This window comes from Rhinopithecus roxellana, chromosome 19 (assembly GCF_007565055.1).
Source record: "Rhinopithecus roxellana isolate Shanxi Qingling chromosome 19, ASM756505v1, whole genome shotgun sequence".
NCBI lineage: Eukaryota > Metazoa > Chordata > Mammalia > Primates > Cercopithecidae > Rhinopithecus > Rhinopithecus roxellana.
In genome coordinates, this window is record NC_044567.1 from 18,293,740 (window position 1) to 18,306,212 (window position 12,473).

The 12,473-nt window shown below is 44.4% G+C and overlaps 1 pseudogene; it reads right to left on the reverse strand.

Annotated features, from left to right (window-relative positions):
- The window catches only part of LOC104669393, a 54,669-nt pseudogene that overhangs the window by 24,015 nt on the left and 18,181 nt on the right, over positions 1–12,473 (reverse strand).

A 12,473-nucleotide genomic window follows, 5' to 3' on the forward strand; every position in this document is an offset into this window, starting at 1 on the left:
AGGCACAGAAAAAGCAAATTGAGGCTTATCCTTTTTGTACAACAGTATAGCAAAAAGCAATCCTTAAACCTTCAGTTTGCACTGTACAGGTGGGACCACTAGATGCTATGGGTTGTGATAGCTAAATCTCTCTCCTAGTTGCACTTCCAAATCCCTGACCTCCTCCTTCTTCTTACGTAGAGAAGGGTACAATATACAGGGAATAAGCAACAGTTGAGCTCCCAACTCAAAAACCCAAAGATCTTGTGACATTACCACTACCTGAATCTCTCCTCCACAATCAGAATCAACAACTCCTGGGCCTGTAAGTTAGGGCAGCTTTTACCAAAATCATTCCCATGTATCTTGTTGGCAGAGATCCCCAAATACCAATGGGAATCTTAGTTTGTTTCTTTCAATTAATGTAATTTGTTCTCTAGCTAGGAGATCTAATGCTGTGTTTCCAGGTGTTCCTGGGGAGAGGGAGTCAATATGCCTCCGGAAACCCACCCCTGAAATGGAGTTGTGGCCTGGACAGGGAATGCCCTCATAGTTTGAGGTGCCCAAGTCCAGGCCCCCTTTTCGATTCCTGATGGGGGGGGGTGCTGTTTTGATGAAATTTTGAGTGGCATTGATTAGCCCAATAATCTCCTTTATTGCAATGAGGGCAAAGTCTTGGCATTTTTTCTGTTGTGGGGTGGGAAGCTGCATTATAAAATCCCTTCTGCCCAGAGTTCTTTTTTGGAAGGTTCAATTTTTCTGCACTTATAACACTTTCCCACTTTAGGGCTTGACCCTTGGCTTCCTTTAGATCTGTCAGCTACCAAATTAGCCATTACCTGAGTCAATACTGCAGAGCAATGAAGCTCAGTTCCCACATCTTGACAAGTTCTGAGAAAACCTCCCAAGTCGTCTGCACAGCTCACAAGTGCCAGCATATATTTACAATCTGTGAAAGCCAAAGCTAAAGTTAGCCTTTCTGTAGCCACAAAAGAAGATGGTACAAGTCAATTTTCATCCTCCCTCTCCTATTCACCACTTTTTTTTTTTTTTTTTTTTTTTGGAGACAGAGTCTCACTCTGTCACCCAGGCTGGAGTGCAGTGGCCGGATCTCAGCCCACTGCAAGCTCTGCCTCCCGGGTTTACGCCATTCTCCTGCCTCAGCCTCCTGAGTAGCTGGGACTACAGGCGCCTGCCACCTCGCCTGGCTAGTTTTTTGTATTTTTAGTAGAGACGGGGTTTCACCGTGTTAGCCAGGATGTTCTCGATCTGCTGACCTCGTGATCCACCCATCTCGGCCTCCCAAAGTGCTGGGATTACAGGCTTGAGCCACCGCGCCCGGCAATTCACCACTTTTGATAGGTGCTGTAGGTGGGGCAAAAATTATCTCAGACCCTGAAATAAAAGATGGTACATACTAAACTCCAAACAAAAAAGAGAAAATAACCAAATTCTTCCTCATGTTACCCTGATTCAAAAATTTCCCATTCTTTGTACCTCTAGGGCACTGACCAGTACCTTCTTAGAGCACTGATCTTATGTTGCTGCTGGGAGACTTCTTGTTCTTTTGGTTGGTTTTTAGTTTTCTTTTCCTCTGGGCTTTAGGGTTTTGTTTTTTTTTTTTTTTTTTTTCTCCAGCAGACTGTCCTCTTTCAAGTCCCTATAGGACCCTATCTGTCCCTGAGAATCTCTGCTAGTCATTGCTAGTCTCTACTAGTCTCTACTTTTGTACCTTTTTAGGGCACTGACCTTATATTGCTAGTGTTTGCTAGTCTTTATCCCTATCTGTTCCTATGGTGCCTATTAGTTTCTGCAAGTCCCTTTCTTTTCCTACTCATCTCTCCCTTCTCAACTGTCCCTTCTCATCTCTTCCTTCTCATCTCTACCTGCTCATCTCATCTCTACCTACCTCTATTTGTCTCTATCTCTATTTATCTGTATTTATCCCTGCAGGCTTCTTCAGGTCCCTTTGGGTCTCTTCAGGTCTCTTTTTTCCCCTGATATCCCTGTTTGGGTGCCACTTGTGGCCGATGGCCACTGCTACTACTTGAGACTGTCATTACAGAAGTTACTACTGTTACTGCTTGAGACCATCATTACAGCAGTTACTACTGTTAAGTGCTTGAGATCATCATTACAGCACTTACTCTTACTGCCTGAGACTGTCATTACGAGACTGAACGAAGCGATGTAGAAATGAAAACTTAAGACAAAATAAACTGTTTGAAGGAAAGGCTAGCATGGGGAAGAAGAAGAGAGCTCCCTGCTTCTAGTGAGCAAAGGCAGCGCCTGAGCTTCTACAGCCCTTTGTATTTATTGGATAACAAGATCAAGGAGGAGGGGGTAATGATTGGTCAGATGCTTAATTGATCACAGGTTCATGTTGTTACTGACGGGCTTCAATTATGCCTAATCATAAGAAACGTTTGTGTGGCCTCCAACAAGATAACATGTCCAAAGTTCTCAGAATAGTGCTTGGCATATGGTAAATGCTCAATACATGTTACCTCCTATGAGATCTCATTTTCATTTTCCCAACAACTCTTGTGATATAGATATTATCATTCCTATTGTGTAGATGAGGAAGTTGAAACTCAGAGATGCTGGGTAATTTGCTTGGGTTCACATGGCTAATAAGTGGCAAAACCACTTACAAGCTTTGCAAGTAATTTTCTATGAAGCTCTTCATTCCCCTGTAATAGGAGCTGAATGACGACAATTTGGCTTTGTGTGCATTGTATCTTACTTTCTAACTTGAATAGGACCTTTAGAGAAGAGAGCTCCATTTCCTTCTGAGAATCCCACACTTCTGGAACTCCTGGCTTTACCACCTCTGGACATCCCAAGGGTTTATGCTCACTGGCCAGTGCACATGTGACATCATGATAGCTGAGCAGCAGCACTGTGTCCAGCCCCCTGCTACGTGCTATATACATTGTCTTTCATTTATTTCCCAAATGCCCTTGTGCTGTAAATGCTACCCAGAAAGGGTCATGTTCATTATTCAAGTCACTTCACCAGAAAGTGACAGAGCCAGAATTCAAACCCAGGTCTGCCTGATTCCAGACACCTTGATTCTTCCGTTGTTCCTCATTACCAGGGAGTCTTCCTCAAGGTTATTCTCAGGGCTTTGATTAAGATATAGGCTCACCATTTCAGATTCTCTAGACTTTGCCCCTGTAAGAGGGTTTACGTGATGCAATCAGAGGTCTTGTATTGAGGAGCTTCATGTGGAGAGGTGTGTTCTCATGGCTCATGGACATACGTAGATGAATAAAGGAAAGGGGTTACTCCCTCCCCAAGTACATGACACATACTGGATGAGGGTCTAGGTCACTTTGCTTATTTCTTTGACTACCTTCCTCCAAGGAATCAGTTTTCCCTGCCTGCCTTGGGATTCTAGCATAGATCATTTTGAAGTTTGTCATTTAAATATATTTTCACAGCCTACTTTGGCCTTTTTTTCAGCTAAAGTTGTTAAGATTTCAGTACATTTAGGACAGTGATGACATACTCCAGTCCTGTCATCCTGTCTCCTCAGTTAATAGAAAGGAAACAATGCCCATCTGTCTGGACCTGTATAGAAGAATTTGGAGAGAAGAAACAAGGTTAGAAATATTCCCTTATTTTGTGAGCTACCTTTATTCCATCCCATTGTTCTACAGCAAAAGGCTTCTACAAAAATAGTGGGTTTTCCTTTTCTAATAAGGGATATTTTTAAAAAATCATTTAAAGCAATACTTCTTAAACTTTGAGAGTCTTTGAGGCTAAAAAAAATCTTGCCACATTCTATTCCCATAAAGATATCAAAAAGGCCATGGACTGGGAGTCAGCGCACCTTAACGTATGAAATGAAAGACCTGAACTAGAAATGGGAAGGATCAGCTAGTGCAGTGTCTACTGTGAATCTAGAGGCGCTTGAGCCAGGCACGGTGGCTCGTGCCGGTAATCCCACCACTTCAGGAGGCCAAGGTGGACAGATCACTTGAGCCTCAGGAGTTCAAGATCAGCCTGGACAACAAAGCGAGACCCCCATCTTTACAAAAAACTAATATATATATATATAAATTAATTTTAAAAATTCATACCATTTGTTTCGTGGAAAACAGTTGCTGTAGAATCCTCAAACTCGAGCTGTTGAGTCAGTTCCCTCTTGTGTAGTTAAAGCCTTTTGAGCATAACTTTCAGCCTGCACCCATGAATCCTGAGTAGGTTCTAGTTTAGCAGTAGACCTGTGACTTCAGTCAGGTTTTGATGCTGAGTTAGGACTTGGTCTGGATGAGGGGCTGTAGTAGTTTTCTCCAGGGCTGTAGAATGTCCAGTCTCTGTAGTGGGTTCTGGAGTGATGGCGAGCCCCAGGTCTGGAGGCTGAGTTGAGCTCTCCTCCATGGTTGGAGACGGTTTAACCTCTAGTAGGTTCTGTAGTTATGGTAAGCTCCAGGTCCAGGGGTTGAACTGTGACTTGAGTCGGGCTTGAATGCTGAGCCTGACCTTTGTCTGGAGGCAGAAATGTCATCTCAGGGTGTTTTGGAGGAGGAGCTGTAGTCGTCAGGGCTGTAGAAGGTTCAACCTTTGTAGTGGATTCAGGAGTGATAGTAAGCCCCAGATCCAAAGGTTGAACTGTGGCTTGAGTCAGGTTTGAATACTGAGTCTGAACATGGTCTGGATGTGGAAATGTCACCTAAGGGTGGTTTGGAGGAACTATAGTCTTCTTCATGGGTGTAGGATGTTCAACCTCTGTACTGGGTTCTGGAGTTATGGTAAGTCCCAGGTACAAAGGTTGAACTGTAATGCTGGGTGACACTGAATGCTGAGCTTGATCCTGACCTGGTGTTGCAACTGTTACCTCTTGATATATTGGAAGTTGGGGTACAACTTTCTTAGGAGGCTGAGTTGGGGTCTCCTGCGGGAGAAAGTTCAACCTCTGACATGGATTCTGGATTGATGGTAAGCCCCAGATCCAAAGGTTGAACTGTGACACTGGGCAATATTGAATGCTGAGCTTGATCCTGACCTTGTGTTGGAACAGTCACCTCATAGTGAGCTGGAGGTTGAGTAGCAACCTCCTTAGGTGGCTATGGAAGCTGAGCTGGTACCATCTGATGGCTTGAAAGTTCTATGTCCTTAGGGGACTCTGGAGTCTGAACTGTGGCCTCCTGCAGGGTTGGAGAAGGTTCTGCCTCCATAGGGGGCTCTGGAATCTGAGCTGGAGCCTTCTGCTGAGTTAGATATGGTCCAACTCCTGAGGGAACTCTGGAGGCAAAGATGGGGCCATCTGCTGGGTCAGAGAGGTTTCTATCACCATAGGGGGCTCTGAAGACTGAGCAGGGCCTGCCTGCTAGGCTGGAGAGGATTCTACCTCTTCAGTTGGCTCTAAAAGCTGAGTTGGGGGCTGCTGTAGGACTGGAGATGGTTCGACCTTCTCAGGTGGCTCTGATGGCTGAGCTGGTATCTCCTGCTGCGATGGAGGACTGACCTCTTCAGTGGACTTTGAAGGATGATCTGAGGCTTCCTACTGGGTTGCAGATGGTTCAACCTCCTTAGGGGGCTCTGGTGACTCAGCTTGGAACTCTTACTGGACTGGAGAAGGTTCTACCTTCTTAGGGCGACCTGGAGTCTGATCTGTGGCCTCTTACTGGACTGGAGGTTCAATCTTTTCAGGAGAATGCAGAGATGGGGAAGGGAGATCAGGCTGGGCTAGAGAAAAGTCAGCCTGCTCAGTGGGAATAGGAGGGTTGTCCTGCTGGACTGGAGAAGTTTCAACCTCCAGTGACTGCTGAAGGTATGGGAAGCTCCATATTCACATTTTTAACTGTGGTATTAGGCAAAGTTGAATTGCTTTTGAATGTTGAAGATAGATCTAGAGGTGAAAATATCATCCCACATTTCAATGAACCTTCAAAGTCTGAGGAGAGCTCAGTTGGAGGCTGAGTTGTGGGCTCTTGATGGACTGGAGGAAGTTCATCATTTTCAAGGGTACTTAGCTGCTGAATTATAATCTCTGCTGCTGGTCTTTCAAATGTTGAAACTGCTCAGGGGACATTAAAGGCTGAGCTGGGGTCCCCGTTGGGTTAAAATTTCAACCTGATTAGTGAAATCTCGAGTCATGGTAACCATGTGATCTACAGGTTTAACAGTGACATTGTGCAGTATTGGAGGCTGAACTTGATCATGACTTAGAGGAGAAACTGTTACCTCATGATGCTCTGGAGGTTGAACTACAACTTCTTTAGAGAGCTCTGGAGTCTGAGTTGGGGCATCCTGCTGGATTAAAGACGACTCAACCACCTCAGGGGTCTGTGGATGCTCAGCTGTAGCCTCCTGCTGGGTTGCAGAGGGGTTCTCATCCTTAATAGGTTCTGGAGACTGAACTGAAGTCTCCTGTTGAACTGGTAAAGGCCTAGCCTCTTCCAACGACTCTGGAGGCAGAGGTGGGCCCCTGTAAGGTTCTACATCATTAACCGGCCCTGAGAGCTGAGCTGTACCCTCCTGATAGACTGGAGAAGTTCCCACCTCTGCAGTAGGCTCTGTTGCTCTGGTAAGCTGCATATCTGGAGGCTTAACAGTGACACTGGGCAAATCAGAATGCTGAGCTTGATGGTGACCTAGAGGTGAAACTGACTTCATGATGTTCTGGAGGCTGAGCTGGGGTATTTTGCTTGGCTGGAGAATATTCAACATCCCCAGAAGACTCAGAGGGCTAAGCTGTTCCTGCTCACTGGGGGAAGGGTCAGCCTCCACAGGAGGACATGGAGGCTCAGTTGGAACCTCCTCTTGTGTTGCAGAAGGTTCCACCTCCTCTGGAGACTGGGTTGGGGCCTCCTGCTGGGCTGGAGAAGATTCAGTCTCCCTGGTAGGCTCTGAAGTTATAGTAACATCCACATCTACAACTTTGAATGTAATGTTGGGCAAGTTATACTGAGCTTTATCCTTACGTGGAGGCTGAACTGTCACCCTAACATTTGGTGGAGTTTGAGCTGCATTCTCCATAGACTCTGGAGGCTGAGCTGGAGCCTTCTGCTGGGTCTGAGAAGGTTCAACTCCCCTAGGAAACTCAGAAGGCTGAACTGGCTGCTACTGCTCACTGGGGGAAGGTTGAACCTCCACAGGAGGACCTGGAGGCTCAGCTAGGGTCCCTTGCTGAGTTGCAGAAGGTTTCATCTCCTCAGGGAACTCTGGTGTCTGAGCTGGGGCCTTTAATTGGGCTGAGGAAGAGTTGACTTCCTTGGGGTGCTCTGGAGGCTGAGAGGCAGCCTGTTCCTGGCTTGACATTGGGCAAGTGTGAGTGCTAAGCTTCATTCCAACTTTTCGATGGGACATTTACCTCATGATGTATTGATGGCTGAGCTACAATCTCTTCAGAGGGGGGTAACTGCTGTTCTGGGGACTCCTGTTGAAGAAGACTGGACTCCCTCAAGGGACTGAGAAGGCAGAGCTGGGGCCTCCTGCTGGGTTAAAGAAGGTTCTACCTCCTCAGGGAGCTTGTGGAAGCTGTGCTGGGGCTTCTTGCTGGAGTTAAGAGGACTGGATCTCTTCAAGGGTCTCTGGGTTGAGTCTCAGGCTCTAGATGGAATTAAGAAAGTCTATTGCTCAGGGGGCCCTCGAGGCTTATCTGAGTTCACTGGAGTTCTGCAGGCAGGCTGCCTGGATACAGTTGATGACTAAGCTCTGATTTTTATCTTGCCCAAATTCCTACCTAAGGGGTCTAGGGACTCATGCCCCACAAACCATAAATTCTCACCAGATGGGTTTTATTTGACCCTATATATCATGACTTACTTTTCAATCTGACTCTGACACAATGAAAAAATATTTAACCCAAAATATATTTCCTGGCCATACCTTGAAATTGCCCTGCTATGTCTCAAGTGGGAAAAATCCACATTCTATAGAGAATCAATCCCCTTTCCCCTTTGTTTTCCTTCCTTTTTTTTTTCCAGATCCAGGAGAGAATAAACTAAAAGCCAGACACTCTTTTAGGTCTGATAAGAAATATTTATAACCTGCTTTCCCCCTGAAGTCTGCTGAGAGATTCCTCTGCACAACAAAACATGGTCTCCACAATCTTTTATCTTAACCTGAACATTCCTTTCCATTGATCCTAGGTCTTCGGATAAACTCAACCAATTGTCAACCAGAAAATGTTTAAATTTACCTGTAGCCTGGAAGCCCCCACTTTGAGTTGTCCTGCCTTTATGAACCAAACCATTGTATTTCTTAAATGTATTCAATTGATGCCTCATGCCTCCCTAAAATACATAAAACCAAACTGTACCCCAACCACCTTGGGCACTGTAAGGTTCTTGTGTTGGTTTGAAGCCCGAGAGCGCACCAACAAACAACACAAGGTAATGAGTGCCTGGGTGCAGGCTGGCTGAGGCCTAAAATGGCGACAGCCCCAAGAGAGGACTGGGCTGGGGTTTTATAGTCTCCTATAAACAAGAAGTGTCCCAGTCTGATATAACTGCTATGTGGTACCCAGATGGCCTCCTTCTCGATCTGCAGGGGTACATGTCTTCCGGCAAGCCCCCTTCCTGCTTCTGCTCTCTTGCTGGAACACGGTGCTGGCACAGGTGGCCTTGCACCTTGGGACTGGGCCTGAGAAGGGAGGAGCTCTTCATCTCCCCAGGCTTTCAGGCCCCAGGGAGAATCTTTCAGACACATGTTCTCAGGACCCCCCAAGGGCTGTGTCATGAGCCATGGTCACTCATATCCGTACCTGAATCTAAATACTCAGCCTGCAAAATTTGTTTCTGATGCTGAGGTTTTGATACAAATCAGTGTGGAGTTCCATCAACCTTAGCAAGCCTCCAATGCTGAGCTAGATCTTTCTTCAGGTTCTTGGGCAAAACAATTGAGGACTAAGCTCTGAGTTTTTATCTTGCCCAAATTCCTACCTAAGGGGTCTAAGGGAGGCATGCCCTACAAACCATAAATTCTCATTAGATGGGTTTCATTTGACCCTATAGATCATGACTTACTTTTCAATCTGACTCTGGCATAACATTATGAAACAAGGAAAAAATATTTAACCCAAAATATATTTCCTTGCCATACCTTGAAATTGCCCTGCAAAGTCTCTTGTGGGAAAAATTCACATGCTATAGAGAATCCCCTTGCCCCCTTTGTTTTCCTTCCTTTCTTTCCAGATCCAGGAGAGAACCAGCTAAGAGCCAGGCACCCTTCCTGTAGCCTGGAAGCCCCCACTTTGGGTTGTCCCACCTTTCTGAACCAAACCAATGTATTTCTTAAATGTATTTGATTGATGTCTCATGTCTCCCTAAAATATATAAAACCAAACTGTATCCCAACCACCTTGGGCACATGTTCTTAGGACCTTCTGTGGGCTGTGTCACAGACCATGATCACTCAGATTTGGCTCAGAATAAACCTCTTCAAATATTTTACGGAGTTTGACTCTTTTCATCAACACAATAAACTTGGTTGCTTTTGAATTCTGACTGTCTAGAGGTGGAACAAGTATTTCTTTTTTTTTTTTTTGAGACGGAATCTCGCTCTGTCGCCCAGGCTGGAGTGCAGTGGCCGGATCTCAGCTCACTGCAAGCTCCGCCTCCCGGGTTCACGGCATTCTCCTGCCTCAGTCTCACGAGTAGCTGGGACTACAGGCGCCCGCCACCTCGCCTGGCTAATTTTTTGTATTTTTTAGTAGAGACGGGGTTTCACCGTGTTAGCCAGGATGGTCTCGATCTCCTGACCTCGTGATCCGCCCATCTCGGCCTCCCAAAGTGCTGGGATTACAGGCTTGAGCCACTGCGCCCAGCCACAATATTTCATATGCCTGATGATCTGCAGCCTGATCTCGATATACAGTTTGAACCTTACTTTTGAGGTGAAGAGGCCAAGCTAGGGCCTGGTTCTGGTCCCAGTCTAGCATTGGAACCACCTCTGGGAGCCTTTCTTGCTGAGTCAGCTTGTCATTCAGATCCTGGTATGCAGCAGTGAACTGCTCTGGCCCCAGGGGGCCAGTTGAATCTGTGTCCAGGAATGGAACCAAAGTCTCATCAAAATCTCAGTCAGTTCCTGAGGCAGAAGAGGTGGGCATGTAAGATTGTAAGGGCCAATTTTCAAAGACAAAATAAGTTCAGTTTCTTTGTAAATTAATTAATGTCAAAGGCACACTGATGCAAAATCAGTATATGGACCCCTGTGTCAGATTAACAAGGTTTTCTAGAAGCATTAGCCAACTCTATTATAAAGGTTATAAAGATTATAAAAGGCTTATGGAAGTTATAGTTTATAATCAAGATTAAATTGTATAGATTGTTTATAAAATTTTGAAAACAAATGTAATTGGCTTCATACTATTTTTATTAGGGCTTTTTTGTTTAGAAAATTGTCTCATCAAAGAATGAAAGTTTTTGCTTTTTTTTTGAGACCGAGTTTCGCTCTTGTCACCACTGAATTTGCAGAAGTAGAATTTAAAAAGTAAAGGTTTTAATAACCAAAATGTCCTGTATGTCAAGCCCTGTCCTCTTGGTTTCTCTCTCTCTTTAATTAATTAATTTTTTCTTGTTTTAAAAATAGAGATCGGGTCTTGCTCTGTCACCCACGCTGGTCTTGAACACCTGGCCTCAAACAATCCTCCTGCCTCAGCCTCCCAAATTGCTAGGACTACAGGCATGAACCACTACACCTGTCCTCTCAACACACTCGAATTGATCAGACCTCAGCATTCAAACTGTCAAAATCCATTTCCAAAATTCAAAGAATTTGTCAACAGTAGCACACTTCTCCCCAAAGATGCCCTTATACAATAAGCTCCCCCATGACCAGATGTAGAGACACAATGATTCCCATAATTTCGGAGGCAGCATTCACATCACATCTGCAAAGAACAAACAGCAGCTCTTGAATCTGAGAGAGCTAAAAACTGAATGCAGTTGCTTGGTTTCCAACTAGCAAGAACTCAGAAGCTGAAATAATCCAAATGACTGGTATAGTTAAACAGTGTAACAAATGCAATGGAATCTTTAAGCTATACATTTTCCAGACCTTGATAAGGACCTGAGAAATAACCTCTCTGCTTAGAGAGCCCTTAAAAACCCCTGCTTTCATTTTATGTTTCATGGGGGTTAATTTTTCTTTCTACCACTACATAGATTTCTTATTGCAGTGCAAAAGACCCAAGGCAATCACCAGCTTCAGGGAGAATTTAAAAGGATAAAAATTAAACTCTGCTACTGGATGATTCTCTTTATAATACTGAAGCCACAATACATTACGAAATAGTACAAAGAAAGCATACTCTGATGTTTTGCATCCCTTTCACTCCACCCACCCATCACCTCCACCAAAACAAACAAACAAACAAAAAATTTAAAACAGGTTGAGCCACATACAGTATGTTTGACTTGAAAGTTTTGATGACACAGCAGCTTACTCTTGCAAATTACTGGCAAATATAGAAGCTTAACAGTGACTTAAAATATAGTTATAGGAAAAATAGACTAAGGGTAGAAAGGCAGGGAAGCAGGAAAACCCAAGCACCTTTTTAAAAAGACAACAAATGTATTCAGGTACAAGATCTGCATCAGAAACAGTTTTCTTTCTTTTTCTTTGGTAAATGTAAAGACTTACCCTGAAAAGATTTTCCCAATCCCTGGCCCAGCTTCCAAACATGTTTCTGGAGTAAGCAGTGTCCAATATTATCCTGACAGACAAAACAGAGAGACAAACCAAAAATATTCCAATAGTATATTCTTCCCTGCCTAGTGACATTTAAACAGATGATGAGCAAGAGATAATTCTACATATACGCATGCAAAAAGGTGCTAATAATAGGGTAAATGTGCCAAATAAGAGGGACACTAATGTAAAAAGAAAAGCTGGCTAGTATTTTACATGGGAAGAACATATAGGATAAAGGTACTTTCTGATGGTATACTGGGCAACTTTTGTACATAACATTTTAAAATGGAGAAAAAGGGGAAAGGGAAAAGGGGAAGAACACATTTATGAAGTTTTAAAATAACACTAAAAAGCATAAAACAGGCCAGGCGTGGTGGCTTACACCTGTAATCTCAGCACTTTGGGAGGCCAAGGTGGGCAGATCACCTGAGGTCAGGAGTTCAAGACCAGCCTGACCAACATGGTGAAACTCTGTCTCTACAAAAATACAAAAAGTAGCCGAGCATGATGGCGGGTGCCTATAATCCCAGCTGCTCAGGAGGCTGAGGCACAAGAATTGCTGGAACCCCAGAGGCGGAGGTTGCAGTGAGCCGAGATCCTGCCATTGCACTCCAGTCTGGGCGACACAGCAAGACTCTGTCTCACATTAAAAAAAACCATAAAATCAAAGTACGTATACAGTCATATCTACCACCTAAACAGCACCACTTTAAGATTCTATTTTAAAGAAAATATACATTGTGTTTAGTTGTTTTATGTGTCAGGCTTTCATGATACAAAGTAAGTTGTAAGTGTAAGACTGTCCCACCACTAGAAATGAAAAAACAATCAGAGCAAAATCCAGG